This window comes from Haliotis rufescens, unplaced genomic scaffold, assembly GCF_023055435.1.
Source record: "Haliotis rufescens isolate VD_foot unplaced genomic scaffold, xgHalRufe1.0.p SCAF_15, whole genome shotgun sequence".
Lineage (NCBI taxonomy): Eukaryota > Metazoa > Mollusca > Gastropoda > Lepetellida > Haliotidae > Haliotis > Haliotis rufescens.
The window spans coordinates 24,292,600-24,313,478 of record NW_025963835.1 but is presented as its reverse complement, the minus strand read 5'-3'; the positions used below and the strand labels follow the sequence as shown (position 1 = coordinate 24,313,478).

At 43.1% G+C, this 20,879-nt stretch overlaps 37 non-coding genes across 37 annotated transcripts; all 37 read right to left on the bottom strand.

The window, feature by feature from the left end:
• Positions 1-2,561: 2,561 nt before the first annotated feature.
• On the bottom strand, positions 2,562-2,643 carry Trnal-uag. The gene has a single exon. It is a non-coding gene; the product is annotated as a tRNA-Leu (tRNA).
• Positions 2,644-3,030: 387 nt separating this feature from the next.
• On the bottom strand, positions 3,031-3,112 carry Trnal-uag. The gene has a single exon. It is a non-coding gene; the product is annotated as a tRNA-Leu (tRNA).
• Positions 3,113-3,500: 388 nt separating this feature from the next.
• On the bottom strand, positions 3,501-3,582 carry Trnal-uag. Its single transcript has one exon. It is a non-coding gene; the product is annotated as a tRNA-Leu (tRNA).
• Positions 3,583-3,970: 388 nt separating this feature from the next.
• Positions 3,971-4,052, bottom strand: Trnal-uag. Its single transcript has one exon. It is a non-coding gene; the product is annotated as a tRNA-Leu (tRNA).
• Positions 4,053-4,438: 386 nt separating this feature from the next.
• On the bottom strand, positions 4,439-4,520 carry Trnal-uag. Its single transcript has one exon. It is a non-coding gene; the product is annotated as a tRNA-Leu (tRNA).
• Positions 4,521-4,908: 388 nt separating this feature from the next.
• Positions 4,909-4,990, bottom strand: Trnal-uag. Its single transcript has one exon. It is a non-coding gene; the product is annotated as a tRNA-Leu (tRNA).
• A 388-nt stretch (positions 4,991-5,378) lies between these two features.
• Positions 5,379-5,460, bottom strand: Trnal-uag. Its single transcript has one exon. It is a non-coding gene; the product is annotated as a tRNA-Leu (tRNA).
• Positions 5,461-5,846: 386 nt separating this feature from the next.
• On the bottom strand, positions 5,847-5,928 carry Trnal-uag. Its single transcript has one exon. It is a non-coding gene; the product is annotated as a tRNA-Leu (tRNA).
• A 388-nt stretch (positions 5,929-6,316) lies between these two features.
• Trnal-uag lies at positions 6,317-6,398 on the bottom strand. The gene has a single exon. It is a non-coding gene; the product is annotated as a tRNA-Leu (tRNA).
• A 387-nt stretch (positions 6,399-6,785) lies between these two features.
• On the bottom strand, positions 6,786-6,867 carry Trnal-uag. Its single transcript has one exon. It is a non-coding gene; the product is annotated as a tRNA-Leu (tRNA).
• A 388-nt stretch (positions 6,868-7,255) lies between these two features.
• On the bottom strand, positions 7,256-7,337 carry Trnal-uag. Its single transcript has one exon. It is a non-coding gene; the product is annotated as a tRNA-Leu (tRNA).
• A 388-nt stretch (positions 7,338-7,725) lies between these two features.
• Positions 7,726-7,807, bottom strand: Trnal-uag. The gene has a single exon. It is a non-coding gene; the product is annotated as a tRNA-Leu (tRNA).
• Positions 7,808-8,194: 387 nt separating this feature from the next.
• Positions 8,195-8,276, bottom strand: Trnal-uag. Its single transcript has one exon. It is a non-coding gene; the product is annotated as a tRNA-Leu (tRNA).
• Positions 8,277-8,664: 388 nt separating this feature from the next.
• Positions 8,665-8,746, bottom strand: Trnal-uag. Its single transcript has one exon. It is a non-coding gene; the product is annotated as a tRNA-Leu (tRNA).
• A 387-nt stretch (positions 8,747-9,133) lies between these two features.
• On the bottom strand, positions 9,134-9,215 carry Trnal-uag. Its single transcript has one exon. It is a non-coding gene; the product is annotated as a tRNA-Leu (tRNA).
• A 387-nt stretch (positions 9,216-9,602) lies between these two features.
• Positions 9,603-9,684, bottom strand: Trnal-uag. Its single transcript has one exon. It is a non-coding gene; the product is annotated as a tRNA-Leu (tRNA).
• Positions 9,685-10,072: 388 nt separating this feature from the next.
• Positions 10,073-10,154, bottom strand: Trnal-uag. The gene has a single exon. It is a non-coding gene; the product is annotated as a tRNA-Leu (tRNA).
• A 388-nt stretch (positions 10,155-10,542) lies between these two features.
• Trnal-uag lies at positions 10,543-10,624 on the bottom strand. The gene has a single exon. It is a non-coding gene; the product is annotated as a tRNA-Leu (tRNA).
• Positions 10,625-11,012: 388 nt separating this feature from the next.
• Trnal-uag lies at positions 11,013-11,094 on the bottom strand. Its single transcript has one exon. It is a non-coding gene; the product is annotated as a tRNA-Leu (tRNA).
• Positions 11,095-11,481: 387 nt separating this feature from the next.
• On the bottom strand, positions 11,482-11,563 carry Trnal-uag. The gene has a single exon. It is a non-coding gene; the product is annotated as a tRNA-Leu (tRNA).
• Positions 11,564-11,951: 388 nt separating this feature from the next.
• On the bottom strand, positions 11,952-12,033 carry Trnal-uag. Its single transcript has one exon. It is a non-coding gene; the product is annotated as a tRNA-Leu (tRNA).
• Positions 12,034-12,421: 388 nt separating this feature from the next.
• Positions 12,422-12,503, bottom strand: Trnal-uag. Its single transcript has one exon. It is a non-coding gene; the product is annotated as a tRNA-Leu (tRNA).
• Positions 12,504-12,890: 387 nt separating this feature from the next.
• On the bottom strand, positions 12,891-12,972 carry Trnal-uag. Its single transcript has one exon. It is a non-coding gene; the product is annotated as a tRNA-Leu (tRNA).
• A 388-nt stretch (positions 12,973-13,360) lies between these two features.
• Positions 13,361-13,442, bottom strand: Trnal-uag. The gene has a single exon. It is a non-coding gene; the product is annotated as a tRNA-Leu (tRNA).
• A 387-nt stretch (positions 13,443-13,829) lies between these two features.
• On the bottom strand, positions 13,830-13,911 carry Trnal-uag. The gene has a single exon. It is a non-coding gene; the product is annotated as a tRNA-Leu (tRNA).
• A 388-nt stretch (positions 13,912-14,299) lies between these two features.
• On the bottom strand, positions 14,300-14,381 carry Trnal-uag. The gene has a single exon. It is a non-coding gene; the product is annotated as a tRNA-Leu (tRNA).
• An 859-nt stretch (positions 14,382-15,240) lies between these two features.
• Trnal-uag lies at positions 15,241-15,322 on the bottom strand. Its single transcript has one exon. It is a non-coding gene; the product is annotated as a tRNA-Leu (tRNA).
• Positions 15,323-15,711: 389 nt separating this feature from the next.
• Trnal-uag lies at positions 15,712-15,793 on the bottom strand. Its single transcript has one exon. It is a non-coding gene; the product is annotated as a tRNA-Leu (tRNA).
• Positions 15,794-16,181: 388 nt separating this feature from the next.
• Positions 16,182-16,263, bottom strand: Trnal-uag. Its single transcript has one exon. It is a non-coding gene; the product is annotated as a tRNA-Leu (tRNA).
• An 859-nt stretch (positions 16,264-17,122) lies between these two features.
• Trnal-uag lies at positions 17,123-17,204 on the bottom strand. The gene has a single exon. It is a non-coding gene; the product is annotated as a tRNA-Leu (tRNA).
• Positions 17,205-17,591: 387 nt separating this feature from the next.
• On the bottom strand, positions 17,592-17,673 carry Trnal-uag. Its single transcript has one exon. It is a non-coding gene; the product is annotated as a tRNA-Leu (tRNA).
• A 388-nt stretch (positions 17,674-18,061) lies between these two features.
• Trnal-uag lies at positions 18,062-18,143 on the bottom strand. Its single transcript has one exon. It is a non-coding gene; the product is annotated as a tRNA-Leu (tRNA).
• Positions 18,144-18,531: 388 nt separating this feature from the next.
• On the bottom strand, positions 18,532-18,613 carry Trnal-uag. The gene is given in 2 exon segments: positions 18,532-18,566; positions 18,576-18,613. It is a non-coding gene; the product is annotated as a tRNA-Leu (tRNA).
• Positions 18,614-19,000: 387 nt separating this feature from the next.
• On the bottom strand, positions 19,001-19,082 carry Trnal-uag. The gene has a single exon. It is a non-coding gene; the product is annotated as a tRNA-Leu (tRNA).
• A 388-nt stretch (positions 19,083-19,470) lies between these two features.
• On the bottom strand, positions 19,471-19,552 carry Trnal-uag. The gene has a single exon. It is a non-coding gene; the product is annotated as a tRNA-Leu (tRNA).
• Positions 19,553-19,939: 387 nt separating this feature from the next.
• Trnal-uag lies at positions 19,940-20,021 on the bottom strand. Its single transcript has one exon. It is a non-coding gene; the product is annotated as a tRNA-Leu (tRNA).
• A 388-nt stretch (positions 20,022-20,409) lies between these two features.
• On the bottom strand, positions 20,410-20,491 carry Trnal-uag. Its single transcript has one exon. It is a non-coding gene; the product is annotated as a tRNA-Leu (tRNA).
• Between the last annotated feature and the right edge of the window lie 388 nt (positions 20,492-20,879).

Sequence of the window (20,879 nt, the reverse complement as noted above, 5' to 3'; positions counted from 1 at the left end):
CCGATTCTTTCATATTGGTAAAGTTAATCTGTCATGGCATGAGAGATTAACTATTGTAATATGAAAGAATCAGGTGATCCTTAACTTCTTTTGCAATTGAGTAGTATATGATATACAACGGACAAATGTATTTTGGATGGATGGATGGATTTTAATTAACGGTGGTAACCATAATTTGTTCCAAGCACCTACGGTATTCGGTAATAACATCAACAGTTTAAATCATACGTCCCAAGCACGAGAATCTGATGGCACACAAGTTCAGTAGCGTGTATGGCCACCATGTGCGTTGACAACTGCAAACACAACGCCTCCGCATGGACCTTGTGATGCTTGGGAACACATGATTGGGAAGACGACGCCATTGTTGCTGCAAAATGGTGCCAAGATCTTGCAAATTCTGTGGTTGGTTCTGGAGAGTGCGCAGACTTCTGCCAAGAGCATCCCAGACATGTTCGATGGGATTTAGGTCGGGAGACCTTGACGGCCAGTCCATGACGTTGACTCCCGCATTCTGAAGGAAATTCCTTGGGGTCTGGCATTGTCGTGCTGGAAGATCAAACCGGTCAATGTGCTGCCATAAAAGGCAGAAGTTCTGGTGCCAGTACCTGGTCGCGGTAAGCAGCAGCGTTGAGGTTGCCACGGATGACAAGATGCCTGGAACCTGCATTGCCACAGAAAGCACCCCACACCATGACACTTCCGCCTCGAAATCTGTCAACTTCCTGTACACAACCCTGGGCGTAACGTTCATGACGGCGCCTCCACACCCTCGTCCTACCATCAGCAAATCGAAGATTAAATCGGGATTCATCACTGAAGACGACTTGTTTCCAATTCCTCTGAGTCCATCGTCAGTGTCGCTGTGCCCACAATTGACGTTGACGTCTGTGTAATTGAGTCAGAATCGGCCCGCAGTATGGCCGTCGTGCTTGAAGGTGAGCAGTTCTCAGACGGTTTAAAACAGTTGGCGCACTCAGTCTAGCCCTAAACAGTTCAGTTCTGGTTACGGAGGTGACATAAGACAATCTGACGATCCTCTGCATGTGACGTCACACGTGCTCGACTTGCCTGAGGACGATCAGCGGTGGTACCCGTTTGCTGTAGACGCGTCTGTAAATCATAAACAGTCCGTCGACTACAACCCATCGTCCTAGCGACTTCATCTACGGACGTTCCCGTCTGCAACATGCCGATGACACTTTCACGTTGCACATTTGAAAGGCGTGGCATGACAAATGGCCGTAAAGACTTTTGTTTTCTTGTGTTTTTCTTTTTTTGTTAATGTCTGCTAACAAGTATGGCTGAAAACACGTGCCGTATTATGGCCACGTGACCAGTTGCAAACCACTTTTGCCACTGTAGTGCTGTGCACATGATTTTGATCGATTCACCTGCACAAAAACGGGTGTTATCTGAAGACAATACGTGGCCATTACTGTTTAAATACACAATATGGGCCCACAATGATAACTGGTCAAAATGTTAAAATTTTAGGATTGTGAAGTTTTTAATTTGGTTCAGTATATATTGAACAAAGGATTATTAAATGTTCATTACTACATGTAAATGATTTACGATTTTTTATATGATATGTATAATGTACATCTAAAACCGCTTTTGCGTTTTTGCAAAATATATATATATAGTCCATTTTTTATTTAATATCCTAGTCAAAAGCGATTTTAGATGTATATTTTATATATCATATAAAAAATCGTAAATCAGTGAATAATCAACATTTGATAATCGTTTGTTCAAAATTGGCATACCTGATTGTCATTGACCCAGGTTCCATATGGCACACGTTAAACAGTAGAGTTTCAAAGTGAAGGTCATATGTTCTCAGTGTTATGTATGGCCAGCATTAGAGACGAAACGTGACTGGCATGGTCGCCTCATGGATCCCGAATTGTTTGCATGGGAAATGTTCCCCCATTCTGTGAGCAGTGCTTGTGCCAATTGTCGGGGGTTCTGCGGTTGTTGCTGGCGTGTTCGCAGTCGTTGATCCAGTGCATCCCATAAATGTTCGGCTGGATTCAACTCTGGAGACATCGAGGGCCATGGCAAAAGCTGGATATTGTGATTCCCGAAGAAGGCTGGAATCATTCTTGTCGTGAGAGGATGGGCGTTGTCCGGCTTGAAAATGACGTTAGCTTGTTGCATAATGGCTGGTTGACGTGTGACCGAATAATCTCATCCGTGTATCGTTGTGCCGTTAAATTCCCCAGAACTTGCACCAAGTCTGTTCTATCAGTCTCCGGAGAGACTGCCCACATCTTCACACTACCAACATTGTTTAGTAATTTACCATGCATACAGGCCAACGATACGTATTTGTCTTTGAAAGGACCTAGGGGCGGTCGTGTACCCTTGTGGTTAAAGCGTTCGCTCGTCACACCGTAGACCCGGGTTCGATTTCACGACATGGTTACAATGTGTAAAACTCATTTCTGGTGTCCCCCGCCCTCATATTCCTCCAATATTGCAAAAGGCGGTATGAAACAAAACTCACTCACTATCTCTATCTTTGAAGGGATCAAGGACAAAAACAAACCATATGGCAGCGGTGGGATTCGAACCCACGCCTCCGGAGAGACTGGTGCCTAAAAACAGCGCCTTAGACCACTCGGCCACGCTACCTACATGCTAAATGTTTCATAAAACAACGTCTCACCCTTCACACTTTTCCTTAAAAGGCATATTTAAGAGTATACCGTCTTTGATCATCCATCCCTCTCAGACGACCGATTAGCTCAGTTAGTTGCTAATAAGGCGGATGTCGTGGATACGATCCCCATGTCAACCACGTATATGTTTTGTTTTCTTTGACGATTTCGATTTTTATTTTCAGTTATGACCAACGACTCCCTATAGTCAAAAAAGGAGTGGAAAAAACATTTGCAAAGCGACATGCATAAGGAACCCTTTCACTTTCTGGTAATCCTTGGCAAGAAGGCACAGGTATTTTAGTTAACCTCACAGAGGTCTTGTCTATCTTTGAAGGGATCAAGGACATAACAAACCATATGGCAGCGGTGGCATTCGAACCCACGCCTCCGGAGAGACTGGTGCCTAAAACCAGCGCCTTAGACCACTCGGCCACGCTACCTATATGCTAAATGTTTCATGAAACAACGTTTTAACCTTCACACTTTTCCTAAAAAGGCATATTTAAGAGTATACCGTCTTTGATCAACCATCCCTCTCAGACGACCGATTAGCTCAGTAAGTTGCTAATAAGGTGGATGTCGTGGATACGATCCCCATGTCAACCACGTATATGTTTTGTTTTCTTTGACGATTTGGATTTTTATTTTCAGTTATGACCAACGACTCCCTATAGTCAAAAAAGGAGTGGTGAAAACCTTTGGAAAGCGACATGCATAAGGAACCCTTTCAATTTCTGGTAATCCTTGGCAATAAGGTACAGGTATTTTAGTTAACCTCACAGAGGTCTTGTCTATCTTTGAAGGGATCAAGGACAAAAACAAACCATATGGCAGCGGTGGGATTCGAACCCACGCCTCCGGAGAGACTGGTGCCTAAAACCAGCGCCTTAGACCACTCGGCCACGCTACCTATATGCTAAACGTTTCATGAAACAACGTCTTAACCTTCACACTTTTCCTAAAAAGGCATATTTAAGAGTATACCGTCTTTGATCATCAATCCCTCTCAGACGACCGATTAGCTCAGTAAGTTGCTAATAAGGTGGATGTCGTGGATACGATCCCCATGTCAACCACGTATATGTTTTGTTTTCTTAGACGATTTGGATATTTTTTTTCAGTTATGACCAACGACTCCCTATAGTCAAAAAAGGAGTGGTGAAAACCTTTGCAAAGCGACTTGCATAACGAACCCTTTCAATTTCTGGTAATCCTTGTCATGAAGGCACAGGTATTTAAGTTAAGCTCACAGAGGTCTTGTCTATCTTTGAAGGGATCAAGGACAAAAACAAACCATATGGCAGCGGTGGGATTCGAACCCACGCCTCCGGAGAGACTGGTGCCTAAAACCAGCGCCTTAGACCACTCGGCCACGCTACCTATATGCTAAATGTTTCATGAAACAACGTCTTAACCTTCACACTTTTCCTAAAAAGGCATATTTAAGAGTATACCGTCTTTGATCATCCATCCCTCTCAGACGACCGATTAGCTCAGTAAGTTGCTAATAAGGTGGATGTCGTGGATACGATCCCCATGTCAACCACGTATATGTTTAGTTTTCTTTGACGATTGGATAAGTTTTTTCAGTTATGACCAACGACTCCCTATAGTCAAAAAAGGAGTGTTGCAACCTTTGCAAAGCGACATGCATAAGGAACCCTTTCAATTTCTGGTAATCCTTGCCATGAAGGCACAGGTATTTAAGTTAAGCTCACAGAGGTCTTGTCTATCTTTGAAGGGATCAAGGACAAAAACAAACCATATGGCAGCGGTGGGATTCGAACCCACGCCTCCGGAGAGACTGGTGCCTAAAACCAGCGCCTTAGACCACTCGGCCACGCTACCTATATGCTAAACGTTTCATGAAACAACGTCTTAACCTTCACACTTTTCCTAAAAAGGCATATTTAAGAGTATACCGTCTTTGATCATCCATCCCTCTCAGACGACCGATTAGCTCAGTAAGTTGCTAATCAGGCGGATGTCGTGGATACGATCCTCATGTCAACCACGTATATGTTTAGTTTTCTTTGACGATTTGGATAAGTTTTTTCAGTTATGACCAACGACTCCCTATAGTCAAAAAAGGAGTGGTGAAAACATTTGCAAAGCGACTTGCATAACGAACCCTTTCAATTTCTGGTAATCCTTGGCATGAAGGCACAGGTATTTAAGTTAACCTCACAGAGGTCTTGTCTATCTTTGAAGGGATCAAGGACAAAAACAAACCATATGGCAGCGATGGAATTCGAACCCACGCCTCCGGAGAGACTGGTGCCTAAAACCAGCGCCTTAGACCACTCGGCCACGCTACCTATATGCTAAATGTTTCATGAAACAACGTCTTAACCTTCACACTTTTCCTAAAAAGGCATATTTAAGAGTATACCGTCTTTGATCATCCATCCCTCTCAGACGACCGATTAGCTCAGTAAGTTGCTAATAAGGTGGATGTCGTGGATACGATCCCCATGTCAACCACGTATATGTTTAGTTTTCTTTGACGATTTGGATAAGTTTTTTCAGTTATGACCAACGACTCCCTATAGTCAAAAAAGGAGTGGTGAAAACATTTGCAAAGCGACTTGCATAACGAACCCTTTCAATTTCTGGTAATCCTTGGCATGAAGGCACAGGTATTTAAGTTAACCTCACAGAGGTCTTGTCTATCTTTGAAGGGATCAAGGACAAAAACAAACCATATGGCAGCGGTGGGATTCGAACCCACGCCTCCGGAGAGACTGGTGCCTAAAACCAGCGCCTTAGACCACTCGGCCACGCTACCTATATGCTAAATGTTTCATGAAACAACGTCTTAACCTTCACACTTTTCCTAAAAAGGCATATTTAAGAGTATACCGTCTTTGATCATCCATCCCTCTCAGACGACCGATTAGCTCAGTAAGTTGCTAATAAGGTGGATGTCGTGGATACGATCCCCATGTCAACCACGTATATGTTTAGTTTTCTTTGACGATTGGATAAGTTTTTTCAGTTATGACCAACGACTCCGTATAGTCAAAAAAGGAGTGTTGCAACCTTTGCAAAGCGACATGCATAAGGAACCCTTTCAATTTCTGGTAATCCTTGCCATGAAGGCACAGGTATTTAAGTTAACCTCACAGAGGTCTTGTCTATCTTTGAAGGGATCAAGGACAAAAACAAACCATATGGCAGCGGTGGGATTCGAACCCACGCCTCCGGAGAGACTGGTGCCTAAAACCAGCGCCTTAGACCACTCGGCCACGCTACCTATATGCTAAACGTTTCATGAAACAACGTCTTAACCTTCACACTTTTCCCAAAAAGGCATATTTAAGAGTATACCGTCTTTGATCATCCATCCCTCTCAGACGACCGATTAGCTCAGTAAGTTGCTAATCAGGCGGATGTCGTGGATACGATCCCCATGTCAACCACGTATATGTTTAGTTTTCTTTGACGATTTGGATAAGTTTTTTCAGTTATGACCAACGACTCCCTATAGTCAAAAAAGGAGTGGTGAAAACATTTGCAAAGCGACTTGCATAAGGAACCCTTTCAATTTCTGGTAATCCTTGGCAATAAGGTACAGGTATTTTAGTTAACCTCACAGAGGTCTTGTCTATCTTTGAAGGGATCAAGGACAAAAACAAACCATATGGCAGCGATGGAATTCGAACCCACGCCTCCGGAGAGACTGGTGCCTAAAACCAGCGCCTTAGACCACTCGGCCACGCTACCTATATGCTAAATGTTTCATGAAACAACGTCTTAACCTTCACACTTTTCCTTAAAAGGCATATTTAAGAGTATACCGTCTTTGATCATCCATCCCTCTCAGACGACCGATTAGCTCAGTAAGTTGCTAATCAGGCGGATGTCGTGGATACCATCCCCATGTCAACCACGTATATGTTTAGTTTTCTTTGACGATTTGGATAAGTTTTTTCAGTTATGACCAACGACTCCGTATAGTCAAAAAAGGAGTGTTGCAACCTTTGGAAAGCGACATGCATAAGGAACCCTTTCAATTTCTGGTAATCCTTGCCATGAAGGCACAGGTATTTAAGTTAAGCTCACAGAGGTCTTGTCTATCTTTGAAGGGATCAAGGACAAAAACAAACCATATGGCAGCGGTGGGATTCGAACCCACGCCTCCGGAGAGACTGGTGCCTAAAACCAGCGCCTTAGACCACTCGGCCACGCTACCTATATGCTAAACGTTTCATGAAACAACGTCTTAACCTTCACACTTTTCCCAAAAAGGCATATTTAAGAGTATACCGTCTTTGATCATCCATCCCTCTCAGACGACCGATTAGCTCAGTAAGTTGCTAATCAGGCGGATGTCGTGGATACGATCCCCATGTCAACCACGTATATGTTTAGTTTTCTTTGACGATTTGGATAAGTTTTTTCAGTTATGACCAACGACTCCCTATAGTCAAAAAAGGAGTGGTGAAAACATTTGCAAAGCGACTTGCATAACGAACCCTTTCAATTTCTGGTAATCCTTGGCATGAAGGCACAGGTATTTAAGTTAACCTCACAGAGGTCTTGTCTATCTTTGAAGGGATCAAGGACAAAAACAAACCATATGGCAGCGATGGAATTCGAACCCACGCCTCCGGAGAGACTGGTGCCTAAAACCAGCGCCTTAGACCACTCGGCCACGCTACCTATATGCTAAATGTTTCATGAAACAACGTCTTAACCTTCACACTTTTCCTTAAAAGGCATATTTAAGAGTATACCGTCTTTGATCATCCATCCCTCTCAGACGACCGATTAGCTCAGTAAGTTGCTAATCAGGCGGATGTCGTGGATACGATCCCCATGTCAACCACGTATATGTTTAGTTTTCTTTGACGATTTGGATAAGTTTTTTCAGTTATGACCAACGACTCCCTATAGTCAAAAAAGGAGTGGTGAAAACATTTGCAAAGCGACTTGCATAACGAACCCTTTCAATTTCTGGTAATCCTTGGCATGAAGGCACAGGTATTTAAGTTAACCTCACAGAGGTCTTGTCTATCTTTGAAGGGATCAAGGACAAAAACAAACCATATGGCAGCGATGGAATTCGAACCCACGCCTCCGGAGAGACTGGTGCCTAAAACCAGCGCCTTAGACCACTCGGCCACGCTACCTATATGCTCAATGTTTCATGAAACAACGTCTTAACCTTCACACTTTTCCTAAAAAGGCATATTTAAGAGTATACCGTCTGTGATCATCAATCCCTCTCAGACGACCGATTAGCTCAGTAAGTTGCTAATAAGGTGGATGTCGTGGATACGATCCCCATGTCAACCACGTATATGTTTTGTTTTCTTTGACGATTTGGATATTTTTTTTCAGTTATGACCAACGACTCCCTATAGTCAAAAAAGGAGTGTTGCAACCTTTGCAAAGCGACATGCATAAGGAACCCTTTCAATTTCTGGTAATCCTTGCCATGAAGGCACAGGTATTTAAGTTAACCTCACAGAGGTCTTGTCTATCTTTGAAGGGATCAAGGACAAAAACAAACCATATGGCAGCGGTGGGATTCGAACCCACGCCTCCGGAGAGACTGGTGCCTAAAACCAGCGCCTTAGACCACTCGGCCACGCTACCTATATGCTAAACGTTAAATGAAACAACGTCTTAACCTTCACACTTTTCCTAAAAAGGCATATTTAAGAGTATACCGTCTTTGATCATCCATCCCTCTCAGACGACCGATTAGCTCAGTAAGTTGCTAATAAGGTGGATGTCGTGGATACGATCCCCATGTCAACCACGTATATGTTTAGTTTTCTTTGACGATTTGGATATTTTTTTTCAGTTATGACCAACGACTCCCTATAGTCAAAAAAGGAGTGGTGAAAACATTTGCAAAGCGACTTGCATAACGAACCCTTTCAATTTCTGGTAATCCTTGCCATGAAGGCACAGGTATTTAAGTTAACCTCACAGAGGTCTTGTCTATCTTTGAAGGGATCAAGGACAAAAACAAACCATATGGCAGCGGTGGGATTCGAACCCACGCCTCCGGAGAGACTGGTGCCTAAAACCAGCGCCTTAGACCACTCGGCCACGCTACCTATATGCTAAACGTTTCATGAAACAACGTCTTAACCTTCACACTTTTCCTAAAAAGGCATATTTAAGAGTATACCGTCTTTGATCATCCATCCCTCTCAGACGACCGATTAGCTCAGTAAGTTGCTAATAAGGCGGATGTCGTGGATACGATCCCCATGTCAACCACGTATATGTTTAGTTTTCTTTGACGATTTGGATATTTTTTTCAGTTATGACCAACGACTCCCTATAGTCAAAAAAGGAGTGGTGAAAACCTTTGCAAAGCGACTTGCATAACGAACCCTTTCAATTTCTGGTAATCCTTGGCATGAAGGCACAGGTATTTAAGTTAACCTCACAGAGGTCTTGTCTATCTTTGAAGGGATCAAGGACAAAAACAAACCATATGGCAGCGGTGGGATTCGAACCCACGCCTCCGGAGAGACTGGTGCCTAAAACCAGCGCCTTAGACCACTCGGCCACGCTACCTATATGCTAAATGTTTCATGAAACAACGTCTTAACCTTCACACTTTTCCTAAAAAGGCATATTTAAGAGTATACCGTCTTTGATCATCCATCCCTCTCAGACGACCGATTAGCTCAGTAAGTTGCTAATCAGGCGGATGTCGTGGATACGATCCCCATGTCAACCACGTATATGTTTAGTTTTCTTTGACGATTTGGATAAGTTTTTTCAGTTATGACCAACGACTCCGTATAGTCAAAAAAGGAGTGTTGCAACCTTTGCAAAGCGACATGCATAAGGAACCCTTTCAATTTCTGGTAATCCTTGCCATGAAGGCACAGGTATTTAAGTTAACCTCACAGAGGTCTTGTCTATCTTTGAAGGGATCAAGGACAAAAACAAACCATATGGCAGCGGTGGGATTCGAACCCACGCCTCCGGAGAGACTGGTGCCTAAAACCAGCGCCTTAGACCACTCGGCCACGCTACCTATATGCTAAACGTTTCATGAAACAACGTCTTAACCTTCACACTTTTCCTAAAAAGGCATATTTAAGAGTATACCGTCTTTGATCATCCATCCCTCTCAGACGACCGATTAGCTCAGTAAGTTGCTAATAAGGTGGATGTCGTGGATACGATCCCCATGTCAACCACGTATATGTTTAGTTTTCTTTGACGATTTGGATATTTTTTTTCAGTTATGACCAACGACTCCCTATAGTCAAAAAAGGAGTGGTGAAAACATTTGCAAAGCGACTTGCATAACGAACCCTTTCAATTTCTGGTAATCCTTGGCATGAAGGCACAGGTATTTAAGTTAACCTCACAGAGGTCTTGTCTATCTTTGAAGGGATCAAGGACAAAAACAAACCATATGGCAGCGGTGGGATTCGAACCCACGCCTCCGGAGAGACTGGTGCCTAAAACCAGCGCCTTAGACCACTCGGCCACGCTACCTATATGCTAAACGTTTCATGAAACAACGTCTTAACCTTCACACTTTTCCTAAAAAGGCATATTTAAGAGTATACCGTCTTTGATCATCCATCCCTCTCAGACGACCGATTAGCTCAGTAAGTTGCTAATAAGGCGGATGTCGTGGATACGATCCCCATGTCAACCACGTATATGTTTAGTTTTCTTTGACGATTTGGATAAGTTTTTTCAGTTATGACCAACGACTCCCTATAGTCAAAAAAGGAGTGGTGAAAACCTTTGCAAAGCGACTTGCATAACGAACCCTTTCAATTTCTGGTAATCCTTGGCATGAAGGCACAGGTATTTAAGTTAACCTCACAGAGGTCTTGTCTATCTTTGAAGGGATCAAGGACAAAAACAAACCATATGGCAGCGGTGGGATTCGAACCCACGCCTCCGGAGAGACTGGTGCCTAAAACCAGCGCCTTAGACCACTCGGCCACGCTACCTATATGCTAAACGTTTCATGAAACAACGTCTTAACCTTCACACTTTTCCTAAAAAGGCATATTTAAGAGTATACCGTCTTTGATCATCCATCCCTCTCAGACGACCGATTAGCTCAGCAAGTTGCTAATCAGGCGGATGTCGTGGATACGATCCCCATGTCAACCACGTATATGTTTAGTTTTCTTTGACGATTTGGATAAGTTTTTTCAGTTATGACCAACGACTCCCTATAGTCAAAAAAGGAGTGGTGAAAACATTTGCAAAGCGACTTGCATAAGGAACCCTTTCAATTTCTGGTAATCCTTGGCATGAAGGCACAGGTATTTAAGTTAACCTCACAGAGGTCTTGTCTATCTTTGAAGGGATCAAGGACAAAAACAAACCATATGGCAGCGATGGAATTCGAACCCACGCCTCCGGAGAGACTGGTGCCTAAAACCAGCGCCTTAGACCACTCGGCCACGCTACCTATATGCTCAATGTTTCATGAAACAACGTCTTAACCTTCACACTTTTCCTAAAAAGGCATATTTAAGAGTATACCGTCTGTGATCATCAATCCCTCTCAGACGACCGATTAGCTCAGTAAGTTGCTAATAAGGTGGATGTCGTGGATACGATCCCCATGTCAACCACGTATATGTTTAGTTTTCTTTGACGATTTGGATATTTTTTTTCAGTTATGACCAACGACTCCCTATAGTCAAAAAAGGAGTGTTGCAACCTTTGCAAAGCGACATGCATAAGGAACCCTTTCAATTTCTGGTAATCCTTGCCATGAAGGCACAGGTATTTAAGTTAACCTCACAGAGGTCTTGTCTATCTTTGAAGGGATCAAGGACAAATACAAACCATATGGCAGCGGTGGGATTCGAACCCACGCCTCCGGAGAGACTGGTGCCTAAAACCAGCGCCTTAGACCACTCGGCCACGCTACCTATATGCTAAACGTTTCATGAAACAACGTCTTAACCTTCACACTTTTCCTAAAAAGGCATATTTAAGAGTATACCGTCTTTGATCATCCATCCCTCTCAGACGACCGATTGGCTCAGTAAGTTGCTAATAAGGTGGATGTCGTGGATACGATCCCCATGTCAACCACGTATATGTTTTGTTTTCTTTGACGATTTGGATATTTTTTTTCAGTTATGACCAACGACTCCCTATAGTCAAAAAAGGAGTGGTGAAAACATTTGCAAAGCGACTTGCATAACGAACCCTTTCAATTTCTGGTAATCCTTGCCATGAAGGCACAGGTATTTAAGTTAACCTCACAGAGGTCTTGTCTATCTTTGAAGGGATCAAGGACAAAAACAAACCATATGGCAGCGGTGGGATTCGAACCCACGCCTCCGGAGAGACTGGTGCCTAAAACCAGCGCCTTAGACCACTCGGCCACGCTACCTATATGCTAAACGTTTCATGAAACAACGTCTTAACCTTCACACTTTTCCTAAAAAGGCATATTTAAGAGTATACCGTCTTTGATCATCCATCCCTCTCAGACGACCGATTAGCTCAGTAAGTTGCTAATAAGGCGGATGTCGTGGATACGATCCCCATGTCAACCACGTATATGTTTAGTTTTCTTTGACGATTTGGATAAGTTTTTTCAGTTATGACCAACGACTCCCTATAGTCAAAAAAGGAGTGGTGAAAACCTTTGCAAAGCGACTTGCATAACGAACCCTTTCAATTTCTGGTAATCCTTGGCATGAAGGCACAGGTATTTAAGTTAACCTCACAGAGGTCTTGTCTATCTTTGAAGGGATCAAGGACAAAAACAAACCATATGGCAGCGGTGGGATTCGAACCCACGCCTCCGGAGAGACTGGTGCCTAAAACCAGCGCCTTAGACCACTCGGCCACGCTACCTATATGCTCAATGTTTCATGAAACAACGTCTTAACCTTCACACTTTTCCTAAAAAGGCATATTTAAGAGTATACCGTCTTTGATCATCAATCCCTCTCAGACGACCGATTAGCTCAGTAAGTTGCTAATAAGGTGGATGTCGTGGATACGATCCCCATGTCAACCACGTATATGTTTAGTTTTCTTTGACGATTTGGATATTTTTTTTCAGTTATGACCAACGACTCCCTATAGTCAAAAAAGGAGTGTTGCAACCTTTGCAAAGCGACATGCATAAGGAACCCTTTCAATTTCTGGTAATCCTTGCCATGAAGGCACAGGTATTTAAGTTAACCTCACAGAGGTCTTGTCTATCTTTGAAGGGATCAAGGACAAAAACAAACCATATGGCAGCGGTGGGATTCGAACCCACGCCTCCGGAGAGACTGGTGCCTAAAACCAGCGCCTTAGACCACTCGGCCACGCTACCTATATGCTAAACGTTTCATGAAACAACGTCTTAACCTTCACACTTTTCCTAAAAAGGCATATTTAAGAGTATACCGTCTTTGATCATCCATCCCTCTCAGACGACCGATTAGCTCAGTAAGTTGCTAATAAGGTGGATGTCGTGGATACGATCCCCATGTCAACCACGTATATGTTTTGTTTTCTTTGACGATTTGGATAAGTTTTTTCAGTTATGACCAACGACTCCCTATAGTCAAAAAAGGAGTGGTGAAAACATTTGCAAAGCGACTTGCATAACGAACCCTTTCAATTTCTGGTAATCCTTGGCATGAAGGCACAGGTATTTAAGTTAACCTCACAGAGGTCTTGTCTATCTTTGAAGGGATCAAGGACAAAAACAAACCATATGGCAGCGGTGGGATTCGAACCCACGCCTCCGGAGAGACTGGTGCCTAAAACCAGCGCCTTAGACCACTCGGCCACGCTACCTATATGCTAAATGTTTCATGAAACAACGTCTTAACCTTCACACTTTTCCTAAAAAGGCATATTTAAGAGTATACCGTCTTTGATCATCAATCCCTCTCGGACGACCGATTAGCTCAGTAAGTTGCTAATAAGGTGGATGTCGTGGATACGATCCCCATGTCAACCACGTATATGTTTAGTTTTCTTTGACGATTTGGATAAGTTTTTTCAGTTATGACCAACGACTCCGTATAGTCAAAAAAGGAGTGGTGCAACCTTTGCAAAGCGACATGCATAAGGAACCCTTTCAATTTCTGGTAATCCTTGCCATGAAGGCACAGGTATTTAAGTTAAGCTCACAGAGGTCTTGTCTATCTTTGAAGGGATCAAGGACAAAAACAAACCATATGGCAGCGGTGGGATTCGAACCCACGCCTCCGGAGAGACTGGTGCCTAAAACCAGCGCCTTAGACCACTCGGCCACGCTACCTATATGCTAAACGTTTCATGAAACAACGTCTTAACCTTCACACTTTTCCTAAAAAGGCATATTTAAGAGTATACCGTCTTTGATCATCCATCCCTCTCAGACGACCGATTAGCTCAGTAAGTTGCTAATCAGGCGGATGTCGTGGATACGATCCCCATGTCAACCACGTATATGTTTAGTTTTCTTTGACGATTTGGATAATTTTTTTCAGTTATGACCAACGACTCCCTATAGTCAAAAAAGGAGTGGTGAAAACATTTGCAAAGCGACTTGCATAAGGAACCCTTTCAATTTCTGGTAATCCTTGGCATGAAGGCACAGGTATTTAAGTTAACCTCACAGAGGTCTTGTCTATCTTTGAAGGGATCAAGGACTAAAACAAACCATATGGCAGCGATGGAATTCGAACCCACGCCTCCGGAGAGACTGGTGCCTAAAACCAGCGCCTTAGACCACTCGGCCACGCTACCTATATGCTCAATGTTTCATGAAACAACGTCTTAACCTTCACACTTTTCCTAAAAAGGCATATTTAAGAGTATACCGTCTTTGATCATCAATCCCTCTCAGACGACCGATTAGCTCAGTAAGTTGCTAATAAGGTGGATGTCGTGGATACGATCCCCATGTCAACCACGTATATGTTTTGTTTTCTTTGACGATTTGGATATTTTTTTTCAGTTATGACCAACGACTCCGTATAGTCAAAAAAGGAGTGGTGAAAACATTTGCAAAGCGACTTGCATAACGAACCCTTTCAATTTCTGGTAATCCTTGGCATGAAGGCACAGGTATTTAAGTTAACCTCACAGAGGTCTTGTCTATCTTTGAAGGGATCAAGGACAAAAACAAACCATATGGCAGCGGTTTGGATTCGAACCCACGCCTCCGGAGAGACTGGTGCCTAAACCCAGCGCCTTAGACCACTCGGCCACGCTACCTATATGCTAAACGTTTCATGAAACAACGTCTTAACCTTCACACTTTTCCTAAAAAGGCATATTTAAGAGTATACCGTCTTTGATCATCCATCCCTCTCAGACGACCGATTAGCTCAGTAAGTTGCTAATAAGGCGGATGTCGTGGATACGATCCCCATGTCAACCACGTATATGTTTAGTTTTCTTTGACGATTTGGATAATTTTTTTCAGTTATGACCAACGACTCCCTATAGTCAAAAAAGGAGTGGTGAAAACCTTTGCAAAGCGACTTGCATAAGGAACCCTTTCAATTTCTGGTAATCCTTGGCATGAAGGCACAGGTATTTAAGTTAACCTCACAGAGGTCTTGTCTATCTTTGAAGGGATCAAGGACAAAAACAAACCATATGGCAGCGGTGGGATTCGAACCCACGCCTCCGGAGAGACTGGTGCCTAAAACCAGCGCCTTAGACCACTCGGCCACGCTACCTATATGCTAAATGTTTCATGAAACAACGTCTTAACCTTCACACTTTTCCTAAAAAGGCATATTTAAGAGTATACCGTCTTTGATCATCAATCCCTCTCAGACGACCGATTAGCTCAGTAAGTTGCTAATAAGGTGGATGTCGTGGATACGATCCCCATGTCAACCACGTATATGTTTAGTTTTCTTTGACGATTTGGATAAGTTTTTTCAGTTATGACCAACGACTCCGTATAGTCAAAAAAGGAGTGGTGCAACCTTTGCAAAGCGACATGCATAAGGAACCCTTTCAATTTCTGGTAATCCTTGCCATGAAGGCACAGGTATTTAAGTTAAGCTCACAGAGGTTTCTTGTCTATCTTTGAAGGGATCAAGGACAAAAACAAACCATATGGCAGCGGTGGGATTCGAACCCACGCCTCCGGAGAGACTGGTGCCTAAAACCAGCGCCTTAGACCACTCGGCCACGCTACCTATATGCTAAACGTTTCATGAAACAACGTCTTAACCTTCACACTTTTCCTAAAAAGGCATATTTAAGAGTATACCGTCTTTGATCATCCATCCCTCTCAGACGACCGATTAGCTCAGTAAGTTGCTAATAAGGTGGATGTCGTGGATACGATCCCCATGTCAACCACGTATATGTTTTGTTTTCTTTGACGATTTGGATAAGTTTATTCAGTTATGACCAACGACTCCCTATAGTCAAAAAAGGAGTGGTGAAAACATTTGCAAAGCGACTTGCATAACGAACCCTTTCAATTTCTGGTAATCCTTGGCATGAAGGCACAAGTATTTAAGTTAACCTCACAGAGGTCTTGTCTATCTTTGAAGGGATCAAGGACAAAAACAAACCATATGGCAGCGGTGGGATTCGAACCCACGCCTCCGGAGAGACTGGTGCCTAAAACCAGCGCCTTAGACCACTCGGCCACGCTACCTATATGCTAAATGTTTCATGAAACAACGTCTTAACCTTCACACTTTTCCTAAAAAGGCATATTTAAGAGTATACCGTCTTTGATCATCAATCCCTCTCGGACGACCGATTAGCTCAGTAAGTTGCTAATAAGGTGGATGTCGTGGATACGATCCCCATGTCAACCACGTATATGTTTTGTTTTCTTTGACGATTTGGATATTTTTTTTCAGTTATGACCAACGACTCCGTATAGTCAAAAAAGGAGTGGTGAAAACATTTGCAAAGCGACTTGCATAACGAACCCTTTCAATTTCTGGTAATCCTTGGCATGAAGGCACAGGTATTTAAGTTAACCTCACAGAGGTCTTGTCTATCTTTGAAGGGATCAAGGACAAAAACAAACCATATGGCAGCGGTTTGGATTCGAACCCACGCCTCCGGAGAGACTGGTGCCTAAACCCAGCGCCTTAGACCACTCGGCCACGCTACCTATATGCTAAACGTTTCATGAAACAACGTCTTAACCTTCACACTTTTCCTAAAAAGGCATATTTAAGAGTATACCGTCTTTGATCATCCATCCCTCTCAGACGACCGATTAGCTCAGTAAGTTGCTAATAAGGCGGATGTCGTGGATACGATCCCCATGTCAACCACGTATATGTTTAGTTTTCTTTGACGATTTGGATAATTTTTTTCAGTTATGACCAACGACTCCCTATAGTCAAAAAAGGAGTGGTGAAAACCTTTGCAAAGCGACTTGCATAAGGAACCCTTTCAATTTCTGGTAATCCTTGGCATGAAGGCACAGGTATTTAAGTTAACCTCACAGAGGTCTTGTCTATCTTTGAAGGGATCAAGGACAAAAACAAACCATATGGCAGCGGTGGGATTCGAACCCACGCCTCCGGAGAGACTGGTGCCTAAAACCAGCGCCTTAGACCACTCGGCCACGCTACCTATATGCTAAACGTTTCATGAAACAACGTCTTAACCTTCACACTTTTCCTAAAAAGGCATATTTAAGAGTATACCGTCTTTGATCATCCATCCCTCTCAGACGACCGATTAGCTCAGTAAGTTGCTAATAAGGTGGATGTCGTGGATACGATCCCCATGTCAACCACGTATATGTTTAGTTTTCTTTGACGATTTGGATAAGTTTTTTCAGTTATGACCAACGACTCCGTATAGTCAAAAAAGGAGTGGTGCAACCTTTGCAAAGCGACATGCATAAGGAACCCTTTCAATTTCTGGTAATCCTTGCCATGAAGGCACAGGTATTTAAGTTAAGCTCACAGAGGTCTTGTCTATCTTTGAAGGGATCAAGGACAAAAACAAACCATATGGCAGCGGTGGGATTCGAACCCACGCCTCCGGAGAGACTGGTGCCTAAAACCAGCGCCTTAGACCACTCGGCCACGCTACCTATATGCTAAACGTTTCATGAAACAACGTCTTAACCTTCACACTTTTCCTAAAAAGGCATATTTAAGAGTATACCGTCTTTGATCATCAATCCCTCTCAGACGACCGATTAGCTCAGTAAGTTGCTAATCAGGCGGATGTCGTGGATACGATCCCCATGTCAACCACGTATATGTTTAGTTTTCTTTGACGATTTGGATAATTTTTTTCAGTTATGACCAACGACTCCCTATAGTCAAAAAAGGAGTGGTGAAAACCTTTGCAAAGCGACTTGCATAACGAACCCTTTCAATTTCTGGTAATCCTTGGCATGAAGGCACAGGTATTTAAGTTAACCTCACAGAGGTCTTGTCTATCTTTGAAGGGATCAAGGACTAAAACAAACCATATGGCAGCGATGGAATTCGAACCCACGCCTCCGGAGAGACTGGTGCCTAAAACCAGCGCCTTAGACCACTCGGCCACGCTACCTATATGCTCAATGTTTCATGAAACAACGTCTTAACCTTCACACTTTTCCTAAAAAGGCATATTTAAGAGTATACCGTCTTTGATCATCAATCCCTCTCAGACGACCGATTTGCTCAGTTAGTTGCTAATAAGGTGGATGTCGTGGATACGATCCCCATGTCAACCACGTATATGTTTAGTTTTCTTTGACGATTTGGATAATTTTTTTCAGTTATGACCAACGACTCCCTATAGTCAAAAAAGGAGTGGTGAAAACCTTTGCAAAGCGACTTGCATAACGAACCCTTTCAATTTCTGGTAATCCTTGGCATGAAGGCACAGGTATTTAAGTTAACCTCACAGAGGTCTTGTCTATCTTTGAAGGGATCAAGGACAAAAACAAACCATATGGCAGCGGTGGGATTCGAACCCACGCCTCCGGAGAGACTGGTGCCTAAACCCAGCGCCTGAGACCACTCGGCCACGCTACCTATATGCTAAACGTTTCATGAAACAACGTCTTAACCTTCACACTTTTCCTAAAAAGGCATATTTAAGAGTATACCGTCTTTGATCATCCATCCCTCTCAGACGACCGATTAGCTCAGTAAGTTGCTAATAAGGTGGATGTCGTGGATACGATCCCCATGTCAACCACGTATATGTTTAGTTTTCTTTGACGATTTGGATAAGTTTTTTCAGTTATGACCAACGACTCCGTATAGTCAAAAAAGGAGTGGTGCAACCTTTGCAAAGCGACATGCATAAGGAACCCTTTCAATTTCTGGTAATCCTTGGCATGAAGGCACAGGTATTTAAGTTAAGCTCACAGAGGTCTTGTCTATCTTTGAAGGGATCAAGGACAAAAACAAACCATATGGCAGCGGTGGGATTCGAACCCACGCCTCCGGAGAGACTGGTGCCTAAAACCAGCGCCTTAGACCACTCGGCCACGCTACCTATATGCTAAACGTTTCATGAAACAACGTCTTAACCTTCACACTTTTCCTAAAAAGGCATATTTAAGAGTATACCGTCTTTGATCATCCATCCCTCTCAGACGACCGATTAGCTCAGTAAGTTGCTAATCAGGCGGATGTCGTGGATACGATCCCCATGTCAACCACGTATATGTTTAGTTTTCTTTGACGATTTGGATAATTTTTTTCAGTTATGACCAACGACTCCCTATAGTCAAAAAAGGAGTGGTGAAAACATTTGCAAAGCGACTTGCATAACGAACCCTTTCAATTTCTGGTAATCCTTGGCATGAAGGCACAGGTATTTAAGTTAACCTCACAGAGGTCTTGTCTATCTTTGAAGGGATCAAGGACAAAAACAAACCATATGGCAGCGGTGGGATTCGAACCCACGCCTCCGCAGAGACTGGTGCCTAAACCAAGCGCCTTAGACCACTCGGCCACGCTACCTATATGCTAAACGTTTCATGAAACAACGTCTTAACCTTCACACTTTTCCTAAAAAGGCATATTTAAGAGTATACCGTCTTTGATCATCCATCCCTCTCAGACGACCGATTAGCTCAGTAAGTTGCTAATAAGGTGGATGTCGTGGATACGATCCCCATGTCAACCACGTATATGTTTAGTTTTCTTTGACGATTTGGATAAGTTTTTTCAGTTATGACCAACGACTCCGTATAGTCAAAAAAGGAGTGGTGCAACCTTTGCAAAGCGACATGCATAAGGAACCCTTTCAATTTCTGGTAATCCTTGCCATGAAGGCACAGGTATTTAAGTTAAGCTCACAGAGGTCTTGTCTATCTTTGAAGGGATCAAGGACAAAAACAAACCATATGGCAGCGGTGGGATTCGAACCCACGCCTCCGGAGAGACTGGTGCCTAAAACCAGCGCCTTAGACCACTCGGCCACGCTACCTATATGCTAAACGTTTCATGAAACAACGTCTTAACCTTCACACTTTTCCTAAAAAGGCATATTTAAGAGTATACCGTCTTTGATCATCAATCCCTCTCAGACGACCGATTAGCTCAGTAAGTTGCTAATCAGGCGGATGTCGTGGATACGATCCCCATGTCAACCACGTATATGTTTAGTTTTCTTTGACGATTTGGATAATTTTTTTCAGTTATGACCAACGACTCCCTATAGTCAAAAAAGGAGTGGTGAAAACATTTGCAAAGCGACTTGCATAACGAACCCTTTCAATTTCTGGTAATCCTTGGCATGAAGGCACAGGTATTTAAGTTAACCTCACAGAGGTCTTGTCTATCTTTGAAGGGATCAAGGACTAAAACAAACCATATGGCAGCGATGGAATTCGAACCCACGCCTCCGGAGAGACTGGTGCCTAAAACCAGCGCCTTAGACCACTCGGCCACGCTACCTATATGCTCAATGTTTCATGAAACAACGTCTTAACCTTCACACTTTTCCTAAAAAGGCATATTTAAGAGTATACCGTCTTTGATCATCAATCCCTCTCAGACGACCGATTTGCTCAGTTAGTTGCTAATAAGGCGGATGTCGTGGATACGATCCCCATGTCAACCACGTATATGTTTTGTTTTCTTTGACGATTTGCATATTTTTTTTCAGTTATGACCAACGACTCCGTATAGTCAAAAAAGGAGTGGTGAAAACATTTGCAAAGCGACTTGCATAACGAACCCTTTCAATTTCTGGTAATCCTTGGCATGAAGGCACAGGTATTTAAGTTAACCTCACAGAGGTCTTGTCTATCTTTGAAGGGATCAAGGACAAAAACAAACCATA